The 8,439-nt window shown below is 43.6% G+C and overlaps 1 protein-coding gene and 1 pseudogene across 2 annotated transcripts in view; both read left to right on the plus strand.

Moving 5' to 3' along the window:
• The first annotated feature begins 3,380 nt into the window (after window positions 1–3,380).
• Window positions 3,381–8,439, plus strand: part of KYAT3 (kynurenine aminotransferase 3) — a 68,439-nt gene continuing 63,380 nt past the window's right edge. The window contains exon 1 of one of the 2 annotated variants that reach the window (XM_044674142.1): window positions 3,381–3,523. The gene's annotated coding sequence lies outside the window, so the exon portion shown is untranslated. Of the gene's footprint in view, window positions 3,524–4,268; window positions 4,289–8,439 lie in introns of those variants that run through there. The other variant, XM_044674143.1, reaches the window with a different exon arrangement.
• On the plus strand, window positions 8,197–8,337 carry LOC123248212 (annotated as a pseudogene).

Raw genomic sequence — 8,439 nt, forward strand, 5'->3', positions numbered from 1 at the left:
TCTTGGGGTAGCTGGGTGTCTCAGTGGTTTGAGAGTCGGGCCTAGAGGTAGAAGGTCCCAAAATTAAATCTGACCTCAGATACTTTCTAGCTGTCTGACCCTGGGCAAGTCACTTAACCCCCATTGCTTAGCCCTCACCACTCTTCTGCCTTAGAATCAATACATAGTATTGATTCTAAGATGGAAGGTAAGGGTTTAAAAAAAAAAGGATGGAACACTCTTTAGGAAAAGTAGATATGTCTGTGGTTAAGACTGGAGCTTCCCCTTTTGTTCACCCTGATCTATAGCAGAACTTTAAGGAGAAGCTTTAGATTTGAGGATATTTGGCACTTAAGATTCTAAGATAATAGTAATACGTAACTGGAATATAATATCATACATTATATCACCTTTTGCAGTTTACAAAGATGAGACATAATAGTAATGGCAAAGCAAAGGTCTAATTATACTGCAAATAGATACTGAATCTGGAAATAAAATGATCTGATTTCAATTCCTACCTCAGACACTTTGCTAGCTATGACTTTGAGTAAGTCACTTACCCTATCTGCTTCAGTTTCATCAAATATAAAATGAAGATAATAATAGTAACAATATCCTTTTCACTGTGTGCAATGTTCTATCCTGCTTCTGCTTACTTAATTCTACATCTTTTCATATAAGTCTTTGCAGGTTTCTCTGAGCTGTCCTGCTTGTCATTTCTTATAACACAATAGTATTGTTGGGTTTCTCTTCATTTTCCAATTCTTTGCCACTACAAAAAGAGCTGCTCTAAAAATGCCTGTACATAGAAGTCTTTTCCTTTATGTTTTTTATCTCTTTGGGATAGAAACCTAGTAATTATATTTGCTGACTCAAAGGGTATGTATTGTTTTATAGCCTTTTGGACATAGATCCAAATTTCTCTACAGAATAGTTCAATCAGTTTACAACTTCCCCCAACAATGTATTAGTGTCTCAATTCCCCACCCCCTCCCAAGTTTTGTCATTCTCCTTTGCTGTCATAATGGCCAATCTGATAGCTGTACCTTAGATTTGTTTTAATTTGTATTTCTCTAATAGTTATTTAGAATATTTTTCCACATGAGTAATTATTTTGTCTGAAAACTGCCTATTCCTCTCCTTTGACCATTTATCAACTGGTAATTAACTAGTATTCTTATACAGGAGTCATTTCTCTATGTATTTGAGAAATGAGGCCTTTAGTAAAGACTTGTAAAAAAATTTTTCACCATTATGATATAATGTGTATTATTCTCCAAACTATTTCCTCCTGTTTATTCTTTTCTCTCTCCCTTCATTCTATCCTCAAAAGTGTTTAGCTTCTAACCATCATATCCCCCAATTTGCCCCCTTTTCTATCACCACCCCCTTACTCTCCCTCCTACTTTTCTTTAGGGCAAGATAGATTTCTATACACAATTGATTGTGTATGTTTTTTCTCTTTGAACCAATTCCAATGGGAGTAAGGTTTAAGCATTCTCCTCCCCACCTCCCCATCTTGCACTCCACTGTAAACGCTTTCATGCTTCTTTTATAGGAAATAATTTAACCCATTTTATTTCTCCCTTTCCCCTTATCCCAATGCACTCCTCTTTCTCACCCCTTAATTTTTTTTTCTTAGCTAGCATCCTATCATATTCAACTCACACCCTTGCTCTCAGTCCGCAGAATGAGAATAACACTTTCCAGCGACCTCCAGAGGTTATTTAAAAGAAGGTTCTCTGAAAAAAATACAAGCACTCTATCAAGGTGGGCTTTAGTATTCATATTACTCTTTCCCTTCCTATATTAGCCAGATGCTCTCCTTTGCTTAGTTACTTTGATACTTTCTCCCCTTGCCTAGTTCTGCCTTATTCTCCCCCTACCTGTTAGGGTCAGACAGTGCTTCGCAACCTTTTTACTTAAAGCACTTCGGTTTTTACATTTCTTTCTTCGATCTCCCCCGGAGCCTTTCTTCCAGGACCTCTTGGTCTCTCCCCTCTCCCACATTCTCTAGGCTTCCTCGGAAGACAGTCAGTCTCTATAACGATTTCGAATCCGGCTCAAGATCCCTTCTTAAGCAACCCATATCCTCCCCTGAAGCCTCCCTATCTTGTACTCTTTTCACCAAAGTTCCACTCCCAGATGCACAATCTCAATTTGGGACACAGCCTTCATTTTAAAAATATTTTTCTTTTCCTTAATCACGGCTCTCCGGCCATATTTTCTTCATCTCTCCTAGGTAATACTCCTTCTCCCGACACACATCTTCCATAACTCTCAGAGCATCCCAACTCCCCTCCAAGGAACTACTTCCTTCTCACAATCCAACCACACTAGTCAGAACTGCTTGTCAGTCCAACCACTGTGCCTTCCGCTTCACTCAGCGGTCCAGGGTTCCCCCAATCCCCAAATCCGGCGTCAAGGCTGGGTACTCCCCATTAGTTCCTAGGGCGCACTCCTCCTTCCGGCCTGGCCTCTCCCCCGTCCCCGCTTTTTTTCTCTCAACTAGACCCCCAAGACCTTCCTCCTCACACTAGGCTGTACCCTTCCCTGCCCTCCATAGACCATCACTACTCTCCCTTCCAAGGCAACCCTACCTCAGGATCTTATTCCTCCCCCACAATCTGTCCAAGCCTCGACATTCAGGTAGTTACATACAACAATGACTGCAAGTTTGCTCTGTTCAGGGCATCGCGCAGAGCCCCTGGGATAGAGGAAGCAAAAACTGAGTCCCTGGCCTCGAGGAGTCCATGCAAACCATGATGTGCAGCCAAGATATAGAAAGCATACCCTGGAGAAAATCGCCCCCAGAGAGGCACTGAAATAAAAAACCGACTGGGAAAAATGTTCCTGGAAAAGACAGAGGGAAGCCAGAGAAGAGAGAACCTTGCAGGCAAGGAGCGCAAGAAATGTCCAGAGGCTGGAGATGGAGGGTCTTCTTCAAAGAACGGACAGGAAGGCATAGAAGGAGGAGAAAAGACTGAGGAGTGCGGGGCGAGGGGGGAGGTCTCGAAAGTATAAGGACACCAGGGAGAGGATTTTAATATTGAATTTGCGACACCACCCAGCTTCTGCCCCTCCTCCAAGGAACAAGGTACGCAATCTGTAATATTCAGATTAGAGTCTCAGACCCCACCCCCAAGTGAGCCTTCCCCATTAGCACGCCCCTTCTGGGGACCCTTCTATTGGCCCTTTCTCTGCTCAGACCCCACCCCTTCCGTCTCAGAATATTCCCGCTCCCCCCCCCCCACGCATCTTCCCTTAGGCTCCGCCCTCTTCTGAGATTCTGTCCACCCATTCGTTTTTCCCACACTAGGTCCCGCCCCCTCCGCAGCCGCCTCCTTCTCTTCCCTTCTTCTGATTGGTCCCTCTCTCTCCTCGAGTCCTCCTTCTCCTACCTTTCTAGTTCTTTGCACATCGAGGCCCTCCTTCTCTCCCCAGATTCCTCCTCCCACACGAGGCCATGCCCTCTTCCCTGACCCACCTGCCCACACTTAGATTTGCTCTTCCTCAGACCCCAGCGCTGGAAGCCGTATAGGTGAGTCCCGGGAGACAGGAAGTGAAGAACGACCCCGGAAGAGGTGTCAAAGACGACCTGGGCCTGGGGTGGGGACCAGACCCCTGGTCTCCTTCGGCCGCTGGGGGCGCTCGGGTCCCCCTCTCCCGCCTGCAGCGGAGCCTGGGCTGCTGACACCTGACAGCTCACCCAGATCTTTACTGCGACCTTCGGGATAGGGGGCCCGGGACCCAAGATGTGTGAGGACCTATCGAGGGAGGGAGCCGAGTCCAGGGGAGTCTGTTTCAGTTTCCTTCCACGCTCCACTGCCCCAACCCAGGCTGCCTAGGACAGGATCGAATAGAATCGCTTTCGAGCAGGTGGAGATGGTTTGGAGGAGGAAAGGGCTGGAGTTCCCGAATAGAACAAGCCCGAGGAAGCCTCAGGTCACCTCAGGGTGCCCCCGGAGCTGCCCTCCGTCCGCCCATGCCAGCTCAGGGGAACAGTCGTGGACGGGGCTTTCACATCGCTGGTTTCCTAGAAGTAGCCTTGAGAGGGAATTGTCGCCAGTCTAGAGACCCAGAGCGCCCAACCTATACGCACTCCTGTTTCCAGGCTCCTGCCCAACTCCCATGTGCCTGTGGGGACCCAGATAACGGAAGAGTCCAACTTACCCCCTCCAGACTAAAGGGTAGTAAAGGGATACTTCAATTGTGGCCTCAGACACTTCCTAGCTGTATGACCCTGGGCAAGTCTCACAACCCTCATTGCCTAGCCCTTACACAATACAGATTCTAAGACAAGAAGGTAAGAGTTTGTTTTTGTTTTTGTTTTTGTTTTTGTTTTTTAAGAAATTTTAGAAATGGTTTGCAAAATAAATTAAAATACAATACAACATCGACGGTGTTAATTCGTGGTGCCATTTGGAGGGATCTTTTTGTGAGTTTGACCCCACTGGACAACCCTTTAAAAATTACAAATTTCTGAGAAGATGCCAAACTGTCTAAGAGCCATGAGCCTGGAGTCAGAAAGACTTCAAATGTGACCTGACACCAAGTTTGTGACCCTGAGTAAATCACTTAATCCTATTTGCCTTAATCTTCTGTAGAAGGAAATGGGAAATCACTTCAGTATCTTTGCCAAGAAAACCCCATACGGGTTCAGGAAGAGATTCTAGACACTTCTAGACACTGAGCATACAAAAAGATGTTCTCTATCATCAAGAAGCCTAGTGTCGATTCTCCTAAGGGCATAATGAGTACACAGTTAATAAGTAAATACTTGGTATATAGGAAGGCAAATTTGAAGAGTGAGAGGAACCAGCAAGTAATTCAGATGTAAATCATTACCTCTTTGAGGCATAGTATTTAACCAATTCCTGGGCAGCTAGGTGGCACAGTGGATAGAGGACTGACAGGATTCATGAAGACTCATCTTTCTGAGTTCAATCCCAGCCTCAGGTACTTACCAGCTGTGTGACCTGGGATAATTTATCCCTGTTTGCCTCAGTTTCCTCATCTGTAAAATGAGCTATAGAAGGAAATGACAAACCACTCCAGTATATTTGTCAAGTAATCCCCAAACGGGGGTCACAAAGAGTTGGACAGGACTGAAATAACTGAACAAAATTAACTAAGTGAATGGTAGTTTTGCTATGTTAAACTGATGAAACTGCAGGAAGATTGCCCGATTTGGAATCAGGCAGGCCCTATTCTGTCACTGACTATAAGAATGTCACTTCACCTCTCTGGGGCCCAATTTGCTCATTTGTTTTTTGTTCTTAATTTTTCAAATTTTAACCTTCCATCTTAGAATCAATACTGTGTAGAAGAATGGTAAGGACTGGGCAATGGGGGTTAAGTGACCTGCCCAGGGTCACACAGCTGGGAAGTGCCTGAGGCCAGATCCCAATTTGTTCATTTGTAATGCCTTTTTGTTAGCTGACCTCTAAGGTCCATTCCAACTCTAAATCTATGATACTTTGTCTACCCATTTTCCCGTCTTCCTACAGTTTGATTTTTCTAATTCTATTTATATTTTATTATGTCCATTCACTTTGTCTAATCCCTACTGCCTAGCTTTATGCATTTCACCTAATAGATGCTTCTTTCTCAAACTCCTCTGCAGGATCATAAGTGCCTGATCTAAATCCAGCTGGACCCCAAACCTCTACTGGTTATCTTCTCTCTCTATAACCTCTCATTCAGTGGCCTCATCAGTTTCCATGAATAGACTTGTCATGGATGACTCCTAGTTCTATATATTCCTAATTTCTTTCCTGGTCTCCATACAACCAACAAATTCCCTTTTAGACATTCCCCATCAGGCATCCCAAAGATATCTCAAATTTAACTTGTTTGAAACTGCCAATTCTTTTCCTCTTCCTAATATCCCTGTTTATTTTGAGGGTACCACCATCCTTTTGGTCACCCTGGTTCATAATTGTTATCTTCCATTACCCAAATTCCCAGCCTCAACTCTTCATTTTCTTTCATTCCCCCATATCCAATTAGTTGCCATGATGGGTCAGTTCTTCCTCTACACAATTTCCGACATCAGTCTTGCATCACTTTGGCTCTTAAAGTACCACCTGGTACAGGATTAAAATTAATATGCAATAACACCAAGTATTATATTTTATAAGATTTATTATTAATCACTTGAAGTAGAAGAAATAAAAGAACAAAGCACATACTTAAGTATGACCACGTGTGAAAAATTCTCCTGCCTGGCACTCACCCAACTTTCCCAGCCGCCATCAGGGGAAAGGAGTGCAAGAGGCAGAGCTACACAAAACTTATATCCTTCCTACGTTAGCACATAACATGAGAAGAGACATGGGAAGCTGGGAAGGAGAGTTCTGGGGTTCAAAATTCTAATTACACAGTGATTTCCTGAAGGCTATCTAGTCAATCCTCTATTTTCTATTTGGTTCTGGGCCTTCATACAAAGCATCTGTCCCATATATGTGCAACATTGGCTCTATTTGGCCATCTTCTCAACTGCACATCATAGTCTGAACAAAGAGACCTTTTATCTATTTTATTTTGCCTTAGTATATATCGTAGATGGTACTTTTTTTGAGTGTTTATGCATTAGGCAGCTAGATGACAGGAGATAGAGCTCTGGGCCTGGAGTCAGGAAAATCTGAGTTTACATCTAGCTTCAAACCAGCTGTGTGTCCAATCTTAACATAGGGAAGGGAGAAGTATTGTTGGGGAAAAGCACAGAAGGCTGTTTTTTTATCCCACCAAATCTTCTGGGTTTCAGTATTTATTCAGTCATGTGATTCTAGAAGGAGAACAGGAAGGGACTGCAGAGGACATCCAGGCCTCCTCCCTCAATGAGGAATCTGAAGCCCAAATAGGACACATGAATTGTTCCCGTCCCAGAGATCTCTTTCTTACCTCCTGGCCCTTCTTCCACATGCTTCTCAGTTTGCTTTTTGTCATTGTCCCTGATGAATTTCCAATATAAATGATGATGCTGCCAAGCCACCCCAACACACATGTAGGAAGCACCTTGTATATACAGCAGCCTCCACATACAGGGGCCAGATTTGGCCTTCTCCTCTGACTTCAAATTCAGTGTCTGCCCTCAGAGGACACTGAGATCTGCAGAAGCTTCCCTGCATTTTGGTCCAGAATGCCCCTGAGATGCGGGTGGGCAAACCCTTCTCCTGAAGATTCTACACTGGGGCTAATGTAGGCTACTGGCCTATTGTGGATGCTTATGACTCATTTCCTTTTAGTCATGATACCATCTCTTCCACTGTTCTAGAATTTTCTTCTTTTCAGAGTAACTTTAAAATGATGTCACCTCTACCATGGATGTGTTTTCTGTGTATTCGGATTTCTGTGTATTTCTGTCTTGATTCGGATGATCTTTCCACATCCTTAGGAACCACTGATTGTTCCACTGTCATTGATAGATGGACAGAGCTAAACCTGGAATTGGGAAGACCTGAGTACCAATCTAACTTCTGAGCTAGTCACTCTTTGCCTCAGTTTCCTCAAGTGTAAAATGAGTATAATAATACCATCTACCTCCTAGTGTTATTGTGAAGATCAAACGAGGCAATATTTGTAAAGCCCTTAGTGCAAGTGCCTGCGACATACTAGGTGCTATGTGAATGCTCACTCTCAACATTATTATTACTATTACTGATGCGAATGAAAATATGTTATGTAAACACTAGCACATCTGAACCATTGCATTTTTTGTGGCTTCTTGGGGTCCCACACCAGTTTTTTTTGCCAGCCTTTTTTTAGCTCCACTGCCTTTTTTGTTTTATTGTTTTATGAAATTATGCTGTTGGTCATTTTCCCTCGTCTCTCTGCTCAGTGGTTTGCAGATAAACTTGTTCTGTGGCTGCTATTGTCTTTAGCTGCCCCTTGACCTCCCTGGCACAGTCTTTCACTGTTCCCTGCCTAAAGCCATTGTGGCAGCTCTTCTATATCATTTAAATCTCTATGAAGTGAAAGCTATCGAGTTAATGTAAATCATTTTTATTATGTGCCCTAATGTGGGGAACCAGTTCTTAGAGAATTTAACCCACAGGTAACATTTAATGATGTAATGTTAGCTGGTAGTTTCCACTTTGTTGTCCTTTCTTTCCTCCTAAAGTGCTGATAAGTCATATTTGACAGTTTGTAACCACTTCATTTTTCTTCCTTTAGTATGATAATCCTACCTCTGGTGAAAGTATAACTAGTATATATACCTGGCAGGAGTGATTCCATGATCTCATAAGTAGTTTTTCCCCGGGTGAGGCTGACCTCCTGTGATATCCCTAAGAGTAGGAAACTCAACTGCATAATTTGTACTAGTGAGGGACTGCATTTGTGCCTCCCTCTGGAAGGAAAGGAAGGAAGGAAGGAAGGAAAGAAGGAAGGAAGGAAGGAAGGAAGGAAGGAAGGAAGGAAGGAAGGAAGGAAGGAAGGAAGGAAGGAAGGAAG

The sequence above is a fragment of the Gracilinanus agilis genome, chromosome 4 (genome assembly GCF_016433145.1).
Source record: "Gracilinanus agilis isolate LMUSP501 chromosome 4, AgileGrace, whole genome shotgun sequence".
NCBI classification, from domain to species: domain Eukaryota; kingdom Metazoa; phylum Chordata; class Mammalia; order Didelphimorphia; family Didelphidae; genus Gracilinanus; species Gracilinanus agilis.